This window comes from Papio anubis, chromosome 9 (assembly GCF_008728515.1).
Source record: "Papio anubis isolate 15944 chromosome 9, Panubis1.0, whole genome shotgun sequence".
NCBI classification, from domain to species: Eukaryota; Metazoa; Chordata; class Mammalia; order Primates; family Cercopithecidae; genus Papio; species Papio anubis.
The window spans coordinates 21,933,588-21,950,854 of NC_044984.1; the positions used below are offsets into that span (position 1 = coordinate 21,933,588).

Genomic DNA, 17,267 nt, shown 5'->3' on the forward strand with positions numbered 1-17,267 from the left:
TTTCCATCTTCACTGTGTTTTCCAGTCTCCCACTTTCCCTTTATCCATTAAGAAACTCACAGATTTTTAAAATTTCTCGTAAAATACATTGCCTGGTTGCCCATTTACTGCTTCAAGAGAAAATGGATACTACCCAGAACTAAAAGGATGTTAACTGAGCTTGATCAGTTTCCTAAGTTGATTTTGTTTTGGCCCAATTGTCTCAAAAGGCAACTTTGCCAACAAGACAAAGGGATGTTTTAAACTCTAAAATAACTTCTCTTTAAATATTGAGAACCAATGTTTAAGAAGAACTTGGGTTCAACTCAATGGAAATACCCATTCACTCAAACACCCTTTCTACTAGGTGAAGAGGAGAGGCAGGAACGCAGAAGAGAAAGGCAGGGGAAGGAGACCCTCTTAAGAAACTAAAATACTAAGAAACTAAAGAGTTGTCAAATGTAAGGATGCTGTTATTTCCATTTCCCCTATCATTAGCAGAAATGGAGATTTCAGAGCAAGAAGAGGTAAGTTAAAGAAAATATAGACAAGTAAGAGCCCCCAACTCCATACCTGCAATCACTTTTATCACCATTTTCATTTTAAGGAATAATAAATGTGGTTCTTTTTTTTTTTCGAGATGGAGTCTCACTCTTTCACCCAGGTTGGAGTGCAGTGGTGCAGTCTCGGCTCACTGCAACCTCTGCCTCCCGGGCTCAAGCAATCCTCTGCCTCAGCCTCCCAGTAGCTGAGACTACAGGCGCCTGCCACCACGCCTGGCTAATTTTTATTTTTATTTTTTATTTTTAGTAGAGACGGGGTTTCACCACCTTGGCCAGGCTGGTCTCGAACTCCTGACCTCGTGATCCACCCACCTCGGCCTCCCAAAGTAAATGTGGTTCTAATGGATGTTTTTTAAAATACAGATTATATTATTAAATTGCCTGGTTTTCAGTTTTTTAATTTAAGCCAGTGTATTAATTTGTTTCACTCTGCTATAAAGAACTACTTGAGACTGGCTAATTTATTAAGAAAATAACTTTAATTGATTCACAGTTCCACACGGCTGGAAAGGCCTCAGGAAACTTACAATCATGGCAGAAGGTGAAGGAGAAGCAAGCACCTTCTTCACAAGGTGGCAGGAGAGAGAGAGTAGGGGGGAAGTGCCACACTTTTAAACCATCAGATCTCATGAGAACTCACTATCACTAAAACAGCATGGGGGAAATCTGCCCCTATGATCCAATCACCTCCCACCAGGTCCCTCCCCTGAAACGTGGGGATTACAATTTGAGATGAGATTTGGGTGGGGACACAGAGCCAAACCGTATCAGCCAGGATAGTACAAGAGTTCTTATTTCTCTTTCAACAGTATTAGTGAACATCCATTATATCTTGTTTAGATTTGTTTTGCATTTGTTGTGGCCCCTAATTTATTTTGGTTTTACATAGCTGTGGCTCTTGATGTATTTGCTATGACACAGACCCATTGCCTAATGTATTATGATCTTATGATTATGACATTAGGTGAAGGGCTGCCATTTTTATTGATTCCTTTCAGCAGCATGTATTGAGAAAAGTATAGAGTACCTTTGGCTTGCTCATGGCCCCAGGCAATTCAGCTGCTGACTTTGCTTTCATTCCATTTATTTGAGTTTCAGGTCAGGTTGAAGGACTTAAAAAAGGGAGAGCAAGTAAGGAAGGGAAATATAGTAACATTCTAGATTTGGATGGAAGCTGAGAAATATTTATCCTCAGGATTAAATATGCCCCTTATCTCAGATCTTAGCCCAGTGATACAGCATCATTTCCTGCCCATTGTCATTTAACATGTGTGCTCCCTTGCCCCCGGTCCCTTTTTCATGTGAGAAGCATGCCCCAATGATAATGAATTTTTCTTTCCCTAAGATTTTTATTTCCATGGATGACCCATATTTCAAACAGGAAGCACATAATCTTTCTATTGGTGTTCACTTTTCTATATATTTGTTTTAAACAAATATAATGAGCAACTAAACTATATTATGTACCACTGGAAGAGACTGCAGAGAACAGAAAGCTGCCTAAGACAGAAAGCTTGTGCCCTCAAGGAGACACAAAACATGTACACAAGTCTCTTATCAGCCACGTAAATTCTGAGAGGGCAGAGGTGATAAGGACCAAAGAGATGAGGGACTCTACGCTGGCAGTGAGTGGTTTATGGGTTATGTCCTTACTTTTTAGAGTAATAGACTCCCAAAAGCTACCAGACGAGAGGTTTTCTATCCTTATAGCATCTGTGCATAATCCTAAAAGTGCTCCTCATGGGAAGCCCCGGAGGAAGCTGGCAAAAATATCCAGGGCTTGGTTCTCCAGGAATCCCATTTAGGCTGCTCTGGGTTTACTTAAGCACATTTTTATCTTCTTGAGAACAAACCACATAAAGGACATAAAGAACTTTGCAGAAAACATATTCCCAAACAAGAACCTAGTTTGAGCTAGAACTCGGTATAGAGGGGGCACTCCATATCCACACTGCCCATCTGGTAGTGGAGGGTGTAGCTGCTGGCATCATGGTCTGAGGAGGCTGGGGTGCAAACTTGAGCATCTGGGCATGAGCTTAGAAAGATCCTTGACATGTGATGGGTTGAGAATGGGGGTGAGCATGACCTGCAATCTTCTTCCCAATCTGCTTGGGAGCTCAGCATTGTGAGAAGCCAGACCAGCAATTCTGAATATCCCAAGATGGACTTAGTCTTTGCCTACTGATACTTCAATATAAATGAAGCCAAAATACTGGAGCATTAAATAAAATGAAGAAAGTTGGTGACATTTACTAGATAAAGGGGCTTACAGTGTAGCATTTATATTTAGATTCAAGTTGTGATTAAAGTCTTCCAAAAAGACAGCAATTTTGAGAAAGGCATAGTTGGAGAGCTTGGCAGAAAGCCAAGTGATGAAAACAGAGTGTTATAGTAGAGAAGATAGCATGGAAGAATGTGCTAGAAGTCTGAAACAATGGGAAAGGTGAAGGTAACCAACCTAAACATACTTCATTTGGCCACAAAGCTTTTGACTTTCATTGAAAGGTGGAGAAAGGGGAGAACATATTCCAGTACAATACAAAATCCACTCAAACTTGACTCTTGAAATAGAGCCTTTTAATGTAGTGAATGGGGAATTAGAAGATGAAGTTACAGCAGCAATAGATTAAGAGTTAGGCCTTAAGGAACAACAAAGAGTTTTACTTACAGATACATGGAAAAGAGGAATTATAAAATTGAATTTATTTTCTTTTCATTGCTTCTAAACTTTCTTTTTTGCAATATCATATTATGACTCACATTTTCTACCTATGTTACACTTCCATAAAAACCTAATAATTTTTCTGGTTTGGGTTGATTTGCTCTATTTTTCAAGTGAGAAAAAATGGTCAAGGGAAGAATATAGAGGAAGGTGATATACATATATATCAGTCTCATCAGGTACCGTGTGTTTGCTTGAGTCATGGATGCAGCGTTGAGGAAACTATTATAATTTCAACGAAACAATAGAAATACTCAAGTCATGGAAAGAAAACTTAAATTTCATACTTGTCAATCAAAATTAGAATTTTAGTGAGACACTACAAAACTACAAATGTTGATAATTTAGATATGTATTAATTACATCTCCAACTGATCTGACTATAAAATTGGAAAATCATAAGGTAACTGACTAGATGATTTTAATCGGCTGATTGAATATCAGTCACTGGAGTGGTACCTGACTCTGTTAATGATTGAGCAATAATTTGTGGTTTTTCCTCCTTTTTCAAATTACCATCAGAAAAATATCTTATGCAAATTTTAAGTAGATTTCCAAATGTATTTTGATCATTATTTTGAAGGACATATCTGGAATTTTTGGAAGCTTGTTTTTGTTTTTTATAGAGCAAAGGGCATAAGCCAAAATCAAACAGTGATTTATTTACTTAGAAAAGCTAAATATAAAGTTCAAAAGTCATTCAAATGTCTCTCTGTAATGATACATGATTCTGTGAAATAAAAACTTTTGAATCTTCCATTCATTTTGGTAATTCTTGATACAGAACAAAGAGATCATTAAAAAAAAAAAAAAAAGCAGCTGGAAGAGACCTGAACAACCATTTTCCTCGTGTAAGTAAACCAAAACCTAAAAAGGTTAAGTGAATGAATGAGTTACACAGCTAATAGCAGGAGGACTCTGCTGTGTAAAAGTCTTTAAAATGACTCTCCACAGCATTCACAATAAAACTTAGCATAGCACCTAACAACCTGTCATAATCTGCCTCTTCATTCCTTTCTGGCACATCTACATGTAGTCCAAAACTTCCACATGGAGTCTTTGTTCTAACCATTGGTTACCCAAATATGTGCTGTTTCTGTCTTTGTATTTATAATTGCCTACCTAGATGGCTACCCTTTCCTTCTGATTTGCTGAGCTAGTCACTATTTTTTTTTTTTTTCCTGTAAAACACTCCCTGACTCACTAGAATGACTTCCGCAGCCCACCTCTTGGTTTCTGTGGCCCTCTCCATCCGTGGGTTTTGCATGTCACAGGTTCAACCAACCTCAAATCAAAAATATATGGAAAAAGCAATTAAAACTTACAATAGAATAATAAATAATACAATTTTAAGAAAACAATACATTATAACAACTATTTCGATAGTATTTACAATGTATTAGCTATAAGTAATCTAGAGATGATTTAAAGCATGAGGAAGGATATATATAAATTACATGCACATACTATGCCATTTTACATAAGAGACTTGAAGAACCACAGATTTTGGTATCCGTGGGGGGTCCTGAAACAAAACCCCCGTGGATATCAAGGGATGACTGTACTTCCCTCATAATCTTACAATGCTGTATTTTAAATGTCTTACTAGACCACAGCTCCTTGACTGCAGGAGCTATTTGAATTTGTACAACCATAAAAACATTAATGATTATAATGATAGTTAACATTTGTTGAGTACTAACAATGAATAGACTGTTCTAATTGTTTTATTGGTATCAACTTATTCTTAAGCACAATGTCTAGCACAGAAACAATAGGTAATTTTTGGTTGATTGTTGGAAGTAATGCATCTATGCAGGAATGACATTAGCGCTAGAATGATGTCCTCAATAATTCCCAGTCCAGAGATTTTGGTAGTTTCTACTGCTGGTTATCTAATCTTCACACAGATGGAACTGGATGTGAAACATTCTTTGCCTACCCTTTTCTTGTGGATGTTGGAATCCACAAGTTAGAGAGAGGATTATATAAACCTTACTGATGTAGATGCAACTATTATAATTTGGTTTAGAAAACTTGGAAACTCAGGGAAAGGGTCTTCTTTGTAGTGACATTATGGTTCACTACAGGAGTTTTCTAGCTAAACTGAAAACAGTTTATGCCTAGCCAGACTAATATAGATAGGTAGTCAGCCCATACTCTAAAATGTACACCAATTTCTTCATATCTGCAAGATCTGAGGTATTAAGTGAAATCTACCAAACTCTACTTTCTTTCTACTCTTGATTCTCTTTATTTCCATGAGATTATGTATTTACAATGCCAGGGAAGGTATATTTTTAAAAAGGTCACATCTGTAGAATAATGCTTATGTGTCATTGTACATAGATCCTTTGCCAAAATACCTGGCACCATCATTTCTTTATGTATTTAGCAAATAAAGTAGAATAAAGGAAATTATGTTGGTGAAAACCAGTACACATTTAAAATGTCATTCAAGTGCCATGGTAGTTAGAATAAGAAAGTTTTCAAATTTTGCTGACTCAGCCTAGAGCACGGATCAGTGGGTGGAATTAAGTGGGGTGGTCCTTGACTCCTGAAATAGTGTGCAAAAACGTGGATTTGCATGTTTATGTTTAGGAGAGTGGTTCTGAGGCTTTTACTAGGTAGTCAAAGAGGTCTGTGTCTCTCTAATGATTAAGAACCACCACTGTCAAGCTTGCCATCCAGCTTGTGAACCTCTGCGATATGAGTTAGGAGTCCGTCCTTTAAAAGCACTAGTTTCAAAGGCAAAATTTAGTAAGTTCAATAAGCTGTGTGCTCAGGTGATCCTGCTCAGGTCAACGGCTGGTTGGCCAATCATGTGCAAGAGCATTGTCTTTGTTTACTACACTGTAACAAACTTGTCTATTTCTCTTACTGTCCTTGCATCTTCTTTGGATTTCATAGGTTAAAATAAAAAGGTCCTCATGAAAGGGTTTCTTTTCTAAATTGGGCTCTATTAAAAACTATCGATAATTCAGAAGCTAGTAGGTAACCTTTGACTGTTTATCGACACAAAAGGCAGCTTACCATCCCAGATTCTGTGATGATGAATAGAAACCATGCCATAAACTGGAATTGTAACTTTTCACTATGGTCATTGTTTGGATGATCATTCAGATTCGTAACATTTGTAGAACTTTTATTTCGACATTTTTTTTTTTTTTTTTTTTTTGAGATGGAGTCTCGCTCTGTCGCCCAGACTGGAGTGTAGTGGCCGGATCTCAGCTCACTGCAAGCTCCGCCTCCCGGGTTTAGGCCATTCTCCTGCCTCAGCCTCCCGAGTAGCTGGGACTACAGGCGCCCGCCACCACGCCTGGCTAGTTTTTTGTATTTTTTAGTAGAAACGGGGTTTCATCGTGTTAGCCAGGATGGTCTCGATCTCCTGACCTCGTGATCCGCCCGTCTCGGCCTCCCAAAGTGCTGGGATTACAGGCTTGAGCCACCGCGCCCGGCCTATTTTGACATTTTAAATAAACATGTCTATTCTTACTATGAAGGTCTTTACATTTCTTTTTTCTGTTTAGGACTGTTTAGGGGTATGAATTCCCTAAAACTATACCAGTGTGATTATTGAACTGAGATTCTGAGGTAAAATAGTTGAGAAATTCATATTTGTATGTGTATTAAACAAAATAATGATTTCCAAAAGCTATATATTGTTTTAGCAGCTCAAAAGCAAAGCATTCTAGTATAAACTTTTTTAACGTAGGAAATTATTTTTATTCTGTGTTGCTCAAACACAAAGCAAATTATTGCTAGTTCTTATTTTACATAAAAAGGATACTCTCACAATTGAGAAGATATTAATCTAATGGCTTTTGGCCTTTTTCTAAGAATTTGACATTCAGATGCTTGAAGAACTGTAAGTTCAATCTTTATTTTTTTAAAGGATGTTTATTTACTTTATGATATAGTTGCTTTTCATACAGTGATTTTTGTAGTTTAGAAAAATACTTAAATATTGGGTAAAATTTGCCATTATTGTTACTGTTGAAATAATGTTTAAAAAATACTTACTGAAATTGACTCATTGAAACAGTTAATATGAAAAGCACTTTATTGGATATTTAATATTTTAACATATTGAGAAATGGGTACTATAAGAGATGAAAATGATTGATGGTAGACCTGGACTAAACAATCTTAAAGGCAGCTTCTACCTTTATGATTTTAGACTTTTATCACTGGAAAAAATATGATGGCTGTGTTTCCCACCAACTGTCTAAAGCACCAACTTAAGTGTACATCAGTATAATGCTTTTTATTTGAATAAGCAACAAGAGTTGCTTATTGATAACTTGTTACTGCATCCTTTATGCTAACAAATTGTCCAAAGAGGCACTTCAGAAATTTAGGTAAACATCATAATCTCTTCAAGGGATTGGGTTTTGTTCAAAGATAAATACTCAAATAGAGTTAAAATAAGAAAAGAATTAGACTAATTCACATCCTGTGTTTCTTTATCTGTCTTCTGACTAATATGTGCCTTCAAGATTTTAAATGTGAATCTGTATTGCCTCAGTGATTTGTTGTAATGGGTTTCTGTTCCTCAGAATTTGCTTTATAATGGCCATATTAAGCCCTTCTTAACCTGTTGCTAGTGGGTCTGTTGCATTTCAGGTTGCTTATACTATTAAAAGACCAGACCCTTACATTCTACCTTGATAAATAATTTTCTCCCAGTGATGACTTGTTTACCTTATTTTAGTTTCTCCTAAATCTTCTAAAAACTTAATGAACTTTTCATTCAAGCCTGCTATATTGACCCTATTTTTTAGCGATGGTTTTAAACCACTTCTTTGCTGTTCTCAAGGTAACCTTGGTGATATTGTTACATTTGTTCATTATCATTTTTTATGCAGCAACTATCTCTATTGATTTGTCTGTGGCCTTTGATTCGATGAATCACAACATATTGCTATTTGAGTGTCCCTCAATTTGGCAAAGTTTAACTACAGTGGAATGGTTCTCAGGCTACATTAGTGAATAAACCCCAGTCATTTTGTTTAATGGTGTTGAATCTGAGGTGAAAATGTTACATTCAAAGTTACCTCCGGAGCTAATTATGGGGCTTTTTACTTTTTCAGTTTTTATTAATGACCTGCCGACATCATATAGTTCATGAAATGCTCTGAATGTGTACATGCTGATGATACGACCTCAGACCCAGCAAGAGCTCAGACAAGTGTGCAGACATTGTGTGTTTAAACTGGAGATTCATTGAGTGATGCTCACAACACAGATACAAATTTTGCCCCAAATATACAGGCTCACAATTTTTTTTCCAACGACACAGAGCAATCCTGGGTAAGTTTATGTTTGCCTGCTTTATAAATGGAGGTAGGAACACAGCTCGCTGAAATAGATAATGAAATGTGTATCTGGGCTTTTATATACCATCCTATTCCCATATCAAATGTAATGTAATTTTAGGTGGTAAAAAGCGAACATTTCACAAGCATACTATTTCCCATTAAATAATTTTTAAAAAATGGTTATTTATACCCATCTTTCTGAATGTAAATATGAAGGTAACACTTTCTCCAGAATGCTCTTTTCTTAAATTTGGAAGATTACCAAGTAGGAAAATATTCTCTACAGTAGCACAGCATTCTTTGAGACTAACTTGTCAATTTCAATTTTGTATTCATCCACGTGATAAAACACATGTAAGGCCTGAATGCTCCCTGGGTATAGTCCGTATCTTTTGAAGTAACTTCTCAACTCACGGAAGTCTCCCTTCGCTGCCTCCTTTGTAGACGGGCAGGACACTGGACCACATTTAATATTATGAGATTCCCTGAACTTCCCTTGGACCAAAGCAGAGGAATTGAGTTTGTAGATGGAAACAGAAGAACAAACCAAGTTTGAATGGATGATCTTTGTGGCTGGGTTTTCAGTACGTCTTGGGTCAGAGGCAGCCAGACATTCAGTTCCAAGAGCTCTTCAGATGCTCATAATGAACCTCTCTTGTCTGTAGAAGTTGTGCATGTACTAATGACATAGAGATGTGAGGGACACAGTTTCTGTACCCAAGGAACTTATATTCCCGCGTGAATAGTAGTTAAAGGAATATGTTCTGAGCAAGATTGCCTGGTTTCAACTTCTGGTTCTGCCATCTGGCAGAGTAACATTGGGCCAGTGGCTTATCCTTTTTGGCTTCAGTTTCCTCATCACTAATATACATTTCATAATCATACCTCCCCCATGTAGTGTTTGAGGGTCCAATTTGACAATCCATGTAGGGGGCTTACAAAAGTGACACACATTGAAAGTACTGAATAAATGGTGAACCATGATTATTATTAAAGAAATAAGCATTCTACAATAAGGTAAGTGCTACAGAAGTAGATACAAAACACTCTGAGAGCACAAGACGAGAATCAATCAATTCTATCTTAAGGAAATGATGACTGGCTGGAAGAGAACCTCCCAGAAGAGATGAAATTGTAAAATACTAATAAGCCATTCTTTACTGTACAGTTACTATGTTATAGGCACTGGACTGAGCACCTCAAAGACTTAATCTTATTTAGTTCTCATAGCAATGCTCTGTTTAATGTTTCTCCTTTTACAGAGGACACTGAGGCTCAGGAAGACTGAGTAATTTGCCACAGGTCCTAAAACCAGGAGGTGGTAGAGCTGGGATGCAGCTGGAGTCAGTGCTAGATTCACACCTAGGTTTAAGTGCACTGATGCTCATGCTCCTAACAACTATATAACAGTTCCTTCTCCCTTAAGCTTATCTTCAAAGGACGCATGTGAGTTTGCTGGTTGAAGAAGGGTGCTAGGCAGCGAATAATTTGACACAGTGGGGAAAATATGTGCAAAAGTAACAGCGGTGTGAAAATAGGTGACAGGAGTTTGGGGACCACATGGTAAAAGGTCATTTGGGTCATGCTGAAAAGCTTGGATTTGGGCTTGGGAATAGTGGAGAGCCAATCAGATGTCCATGTGAGAGAAGAAACAGAGTGGGCATTGGTTCTGGATGGATTGGAAGGCCATGACATTTGGAGGTGGGAAGCCTTTAGAAAGAGGTTTGTTATATCAATCTGGGCAAGAAATAGTGACAGCTTAAAGTTAGGAAGTGAGGGGAGAATTAAGGTAGAAACAACAGATTTGAGAGGCTTTTCAGTAGTCGATTGAACAAGGTTTGACAACTGATGGCATCAGTGAGGGAGAGGTAGGCTGAGGCTGACTCAGGTCTCAGGCCCCCGTGGCTAGTGGTTGAAATGAATGGAGCTGGTAAATAGAAGCAGCTTACATAAAATCCATTTAAGGATTTGTTAGGTAAAGTCAGTATTAGGAAATAGCAAAACTTCTAAAGGAGGTGTTGAGGATATGAGGGGGCATTTTCAAAGAAGATTTAAATTTGACAATGCAAACTTCTATTGTCTGTAAGAAGAGGAAAGGAGAAACTAAAGGTACCAGCACCTTGGAAATTTTCCAATTGCCATTACAGGCTCTTAGAGGGTCAGCGGAAATGGCAAGTATGCACAACTTTCAATTACAGTAAAAGCTCACTGATTTGGATTAATTGGGGTAAAGGGCAGCCTGACTAAATAAAAGTCTGATTTATAGAAAAAATTTAAATAAATTCAGTTTGATTACTTTTAAGTATTTTAAGCTAACTCTGTTTTTTATTTAAAATGTCAAATTGCTAAGGATGATTTGTGAATAATACAAAAAAGACCCAATATGAAGGGCAACTATATTAATTAATTAATTAGATAAATATTTAGTGCCCATCATATGCCAGGCAAATGATGCCTCTAAGTGTCACATGCCTCTAAGGCACCATAAATGTTGCCTCTAAGTATCACAATCTATGTTTAAAAATGACCATTTTCTTTTTTTCTTGCAGATCCAAATTTTTAAAAGGCATACATACCTGAAAAATCAGTCTCCAAATGAGCTACCTTGAAAACCTTTTCTTGTTTTATAAAAAGGAGAAAGTTCTCCACTTAGATAATCACAATTGGTGAAATGGGAACTTGAGGAGGTTTTCCTGTGCCAGAGACTCCTATTGGTCTCTATGCTTCTGTTTTTACAACTTTTCGGTCCATCTTCCTGTAGAGGGCATTGTTTCTAGGCATTGTGGGCATTGTGGGTTCCAGGTTTCAGCTCCTCCCACTTTGGTTATTATCTACAGGATAAAATCCAAGCAATTTCTTTGGCATAGAATTCAAGGCTGGTCACATCACAATTCTTGTCTCTCTCTATGTAATGAACTCAAAATTTCCACCTGCCTTGCTTCCCACACCCTGCTGCTCCTTGTGTCTGTATTTTTGCATATGCTGTTCCATCTGTTTAGCAGTTCCTTCCCATTTTGTCTTTGAACTTATATTCATTTTTCAAAACCTTGCTTAGGAGGTACTTCCTGTTTTCTTTCCTTTCTAGACAGAATGACTCATTCCTTTGTTTCACTTCTGTGATTCTGATATTGCTTGTATCACATGGACATTTGTTTATTTGCTTAAATGTGTCTCTCCCTCACTAGACTACAAATTCCTTGAGGTCAAGGGCCTTGTGGCATTTAACTTTGTCTCTATGGTACCAAGCACAGCACCAAACACAAGATAGACACTAATAAGTTAATTACCAAATTGTATTGAGCAGAGTGTTCTTAACTAGTGCGGGCACTATTGAAGTTTCTAGCTTTGCCCTTTCATCCTTCCCACTTGCATTCAGTTTACTCTTATCATAACAAAATACTGGTTGGCATGGGTGGAGGTAGGGGTAACTGTTTGTGATTGTTAATTTTAGGTATCCACTTGATTGGGTTAAGGGGTACTTAGCTGGTAAAACATTTCTGTGAGGGGTGGGTAGCATTTTTAGAGATTAGCATTTCAATCAGGAGACTCAGTGAAAATGATCCGTCATCACTCATGTAGGCAAACATCATCCAATGTGTTGAAAGCCCAGATTGAACAAAAATGAGGAGGAAGGTTGAATTTGCTTTCTCTTTTTGAGGTAGGGCATCCTTTTTCTCCTACCCTTGGAGATGAGAACTCCAGGTTCTTGGGCCTTCAACTCCAGTGATCCCACAGGTTCTCAGGCCTTTGGACTCAGATGAATTACATCACTGGCCTCCCTGGTTCTCATCTTGCAGGCAGCATATTGTGGGACTTCTTGGTCTCTGTGATTATGAGTCAATTCCTATAATAAAACCCTCTTTACCTATCTATCTTTCTGCCAATCTGTCTGTCTGTCCTATTGGTTCTATTTCACTAGAGACGTCTAATATTGGTAAAATTTAAAATCAGGTAATGTTATTTCTTGCTATAATTTTGAGTTGAAAGGATACTTTACTATGATGCATATGTATTTTTCTTGCCTTTAGATTTTTCTGTACCTTCCTCTCCCAGTTTTTCAACCCATTCCCATCACATCTTTCTATCACTGTCTCTCTATAACTGTCTGTCTAGGTTCAAAGTCAAGTCCATAATTAGATCAGAATTTTATGTCTCGATTTAGTGATGTGTCATCAGAAGCTCAGAATATTTCACATTTTGGGGTTAGGCACATTTACGTGCTATCATTCACCTCCATAAATTCATGCTACATTTAATCTTCTGACTATTAGCTTTCTCCACTGTCCAACCCTCCCAGCAATTCTGCCTTAGGGCACCTAAGAATGAGTGATCGCTATGACAAGAAGATAATTAATTAGATTGATGTTCAAAGAGTCCCCCTCAAGTTGTCAATACCCATATTTATATCATAACGCTATAATTTTGGCAGAATTATTTCCTTTTTATGAAAATCTGATGAAGCAATTTTCAGATTTCCTGACATGTATCAAAAATTTGAAAAATACACAGATATAGACCCATACTCTTATTAACTTTCCTCCATTTTGAGTAATTTTACACTTTGGGGTTTTAAGTTGGGAAAGAAAAATAATCAAATATGGTTAAGAATGGGTTTTCAAACAAACTTTCTAGTCCATTTTTGAAAAGTCAAGGCATTCTAATGTAACTTCACTTATTGAAACAGTTTAGTAAGAGAGTCTAAGTAAGCATTTTTAATCCTTGCTGGATGATAGCAAAATACAAAGGAAACAGTAAAAAGATTTTTCTTAATTTCTATAAAAAGTAATTTAGTAATTGGAGATGGTTCTAAAGTGTTACAGAATGTAGTATGTGTGAGACTTTAAATACTCTCTCTCTCTGTCTCTCTCTCACACACACAAATAGTATTACAAGAAACAATAAACACAAAATCATTCCTAAAACTACCCAAAGAGAAAATGAGTAGTGAAATTTGTACTAGGTGATTGTTTTGAAATTATCCAATGAACATAAAGTCCATACCACATTTTTATGTATCCAGATGTTCTAGAGATTGATGTTTAGGATGTTGCATAAAATTAGAAGTTTAGATGTCTATGGAACCCTGATAGTGTTTTTCCTGGGTGAACTAATTTTGTTATCCATAGTAAGTTGGCAGAAAATAACAAAACAAAATGATAGGTGTTTTATCAGCATTATTATTCAGAAATGCTGATTCTTTGATTTGAAACCTGTATTGTGAAACTTTCCATTTTATGTCACTGAAAAAGGCACATTTAATACTAACAAAAAGCTATTGTGAGAAGGCTTCCCTTGGTCCTTGACTACTGCGTGAAAAAAGTTAATCAATTAAGGAAGCCTATCACAGAGGATTGTAAGTTCTACAACCGATGATCCCAGGACTGTAATTGGCCTTCCTGTTTGTATTATTACTCATCGAGGCTGGATGATTACTAACACCAGCAGAAGACAGCCCCTCACTGCCCTTTGTGTAAAGGAACCTTCAGCTAACATATCCCTTAATGATAGTCTGCAAAATCCTGATCAATGCACATATGCAATTCTACTTTTCAATTATGTTGATAATACATAATTGTATTATAGCATTTTAGCATTTCGCTAGTATTTTAGCATTTTGGAAGTGCAAAATTCATGAAATAATGTCTATCCAGTATCCAGATAAAGTCGCTCTGTGCCACCTGGTGAATGTCCATTTAAGAACAAGTAACAAGTTCAGGTTCTGTTCACATCCACTTCTGGAACTAGGGCCTCTTGATAATCTTTGGGGATACTTTTAGGTGTGGGGCTTTAATGAAGGCAAACCTGAAGGGAGACTGTGAATAGCTTCCTTGGGATATCTACTCTGATTTTATGCTGAGATCCTAGTGCAGTAGAACACGAATACATTAAGTGTCAAGAAACTGCACTTGCTCCAAGAAGGTGATGGCGGTGGTGATAGTTCGGATAACCCCTCATAATCGTATCATGATATCTAAAATAAATGAAGTGAACATTTTTACACCATTATACTCTACAATACAATTCAATAAACATTATTAAATGCCTCTTGTATGAAAGGTCCAGGGATCAAAAGTCAACTTTATGAAATAAATGATTATAAACACTCTAATCATGAGAGTTCACTTTCCAAAAGCTCTGTACCATTCATTGTCCTTGTGGATCAACTTTTTACCGGTTTCTCAATGCCAGTGCTTGGATTACTTAGCTTTAAGTCATAAGTTTACTGGAGGCACTCGTTAATTCATTCAACACATTTGTTGGGCAGCTGGGATATATAGGCATTATACTAGATGCTGCAACTGAAGAACTCCTGGGGTTCTTGACTATGTTAACTGCCTTCCTTAGCCCTAGATGGGTCCATTTTCCTGACTTATACCACAGGCTTGAATCCTGACTCCTCCCCTATTGATTCAAGCTCTGATATAATTATTGATTGGGTTAATTATTTTACTCTGCCTGGTCTGCTGCTTGTGGCTCCTATCATCAACTCTTGGCCTTAGACCCTGATATCTGGGTTTACCTCCTGCCTTATTGGTCTCTGCCCCAGCACCTAGCTGTAGGTTCTTGGGTTTATCTTTGATTTGTATATGGATATTATTACTAGAGTTCTGCTGTTGCACTCACAGATAATTTAGGGAGTCTATGCCAGTGTAAGAGTGCTTCTACTGATGGCTCTGGGTCAGCCTATTCTCTCAACAAAAGAGTGTATCTGCTATCTACTGCCACAATATGCAGTGTAACAAGCAACCATAACTCACAACCCAGTATAAAACAGTAAGCATTTACTTAGCTCATGAGTCTTTGGGTGGAGAGGAGAGTTGCATTCTTGGCTGGCAAGTCACCTACAAGGCAGGTTTATTGATTCTGCTGGGGTTTCTCACATGTCTGGGGCCTAGGCTTGGACAACTGGACTGAGTCAGCCTTTTTCTTTACAGTCTCTCATCTGCAAGCAGGTCAGCTGGGTTTATGTTCACTGCAGTGGCAGGCTTCTAAGAAAGAGAGAAGGCAGGCGAGGATACTTTAGGTCTAGGCTCTGTATTGGGACAGTGTCAGTTTCATTGACCCTTTTTTTTTTTGAGACAGAGTTTCACTCTTGCTGCCCAGGCTGGAGTGCAATGGTGCATTCTTGGTTCACCACAACCTCCGTCTCCCAGGTTCAAGCGATTCTCCTTCCTCAGCCTCCCTAGTAGCTGGGATTACAAGCATATGCCACCACACCCAGCTAATTTTGTATTTTTAATAGAGACAGGGTTTCTCCGTGTTGGTCAGCTGATCTCGAACTCCTGACCTCAGGTGATCTGCCTGTCTTGGTCTCCTAAAGTGCTGGGATTACAGGCATGAGCCACCGCGCCTGGCCTTCAGTGACCCTTTTTGGTCAAAATAAGTCACAAGGGCAGCCCAGATTCAAGGAGTGGGGAAGTAGCTGCAAAAAAAGTTGAAGGGTGTAGCGGCAAAGTCACAATTAGAAGGAGTCTGGAAAATTGGGGCAACATTTGCAATCAGTCTTCCATAGTGAATTGGTTTCTAACCATTAAACATTGTGTTTCTCGGCAGCCTTTAGCTTGGACTTGTGTAGGAGTGGGGATGTGAGCCTGAAGTATGACAGAGAGAAGGGAGACTGATATGGTTTTGGCTATGTGTCCCCACCCAAATCTCATCTTGAATAGTGGCTCCCATAATTCCCACGTGTTGTGAGATGGACTTGGTGGGAGATAACTGGATCATGGGGGTGGTTTTCTCCATACTGTTCTTGTCATAGTGAATAAGTCTCATGAGATCTGATGGTTTTTTTAAGGGGTTTCCCCTTTTGCTTGGCTTTCATTCTCTCTTGTCTGCCACCATGTAAGATGTGCCTTTTGCCTTCTGCCATGATTGTGAGGCCTCCCTAGCCACGTGGAACTGTGAGTCCATTAAACTTCTTTTTATTTATAAATTACTCAGTCTCAAGTGTCTCTTTATCAGCAGCATGAAAACGGACTAATACAGAGACTAACGTGGTATTTTTCCATCACCCTATAGGGCAGCCTGGAGAGCTGTGAGCAGTGCCATAGGAGGAAATGACTGGTGAGTGAAATAAGCAAGGTAGGAATTGAAGTGTACGTGAAATAGAGTCCATGCCTTCTCCTTCTGGATGTTCAGCTGGATCATCCTGACTCCTCCCACTTTCATCTTGGCTTTCAAAGGCAAGAGGAAATTATAAGGAATATTCTGGGTGGCTTTCATCCAGGAGTTCTGTGGGACCCACAACACCTGGATGTTAGATGCAACCAGATAAAGAATATTGGTCACTAAAAGGAGTTTTTCATCATAGATCTCTGAAGGTAGACACCTATTTGCAGGCTTCTCAAAAGTATGTAGCATGTGGTGGTAGTGACAATGGGATGTTTCTAATGCAGGCTATTTCATAAATTTAAAGGTATTGTTGCTTCTTGTTTAGCATGCACACCTATTTGATTTGCCTTCAGAAATAACATTTATTCTGTTGTTTCATCCTTTTAGTTACCCATACTCACTGACTTGAAAACGTAGTGGACCAAACAACATTTCCTCTTTTTCTAGTATTTTTTAGAGACACAATTCATCTCCAGGGAAGCATTACTATAGAAAGGTTTTGCTGAGAAGCAATGTATATTTGCTCAGGTTCTTGAAGTATTATTGTTGAGTGCTGTGCACTTGTACCAC

The 17,267-nt window shown here is 38.0% G+C and overlaps 1 long non-coding RNA gene across 5 annotated transcripts in view; it reads left to right on the top strand.

Moving 5' to 3' along the window:
• Window positions 1-17,267, top strand: part of LOC103875667 — a 239,690-nt gene that overhangs the window by 156,987 nt on the left and 65,436 nt on the right. For all 5 annotated transcript variants that reach the window (XR_002515585.2, XR_002515584.2, XR_002515582.2 and 2 more), the window contains one exon: window positions 8,358-8,577. This is a non-coding gene — a long non-coding RNA (uncharacterized LOC103875667). The remainder of the gene's footprint in view (window positions 1-8,357; window positions 8,578-17,267) is intronic.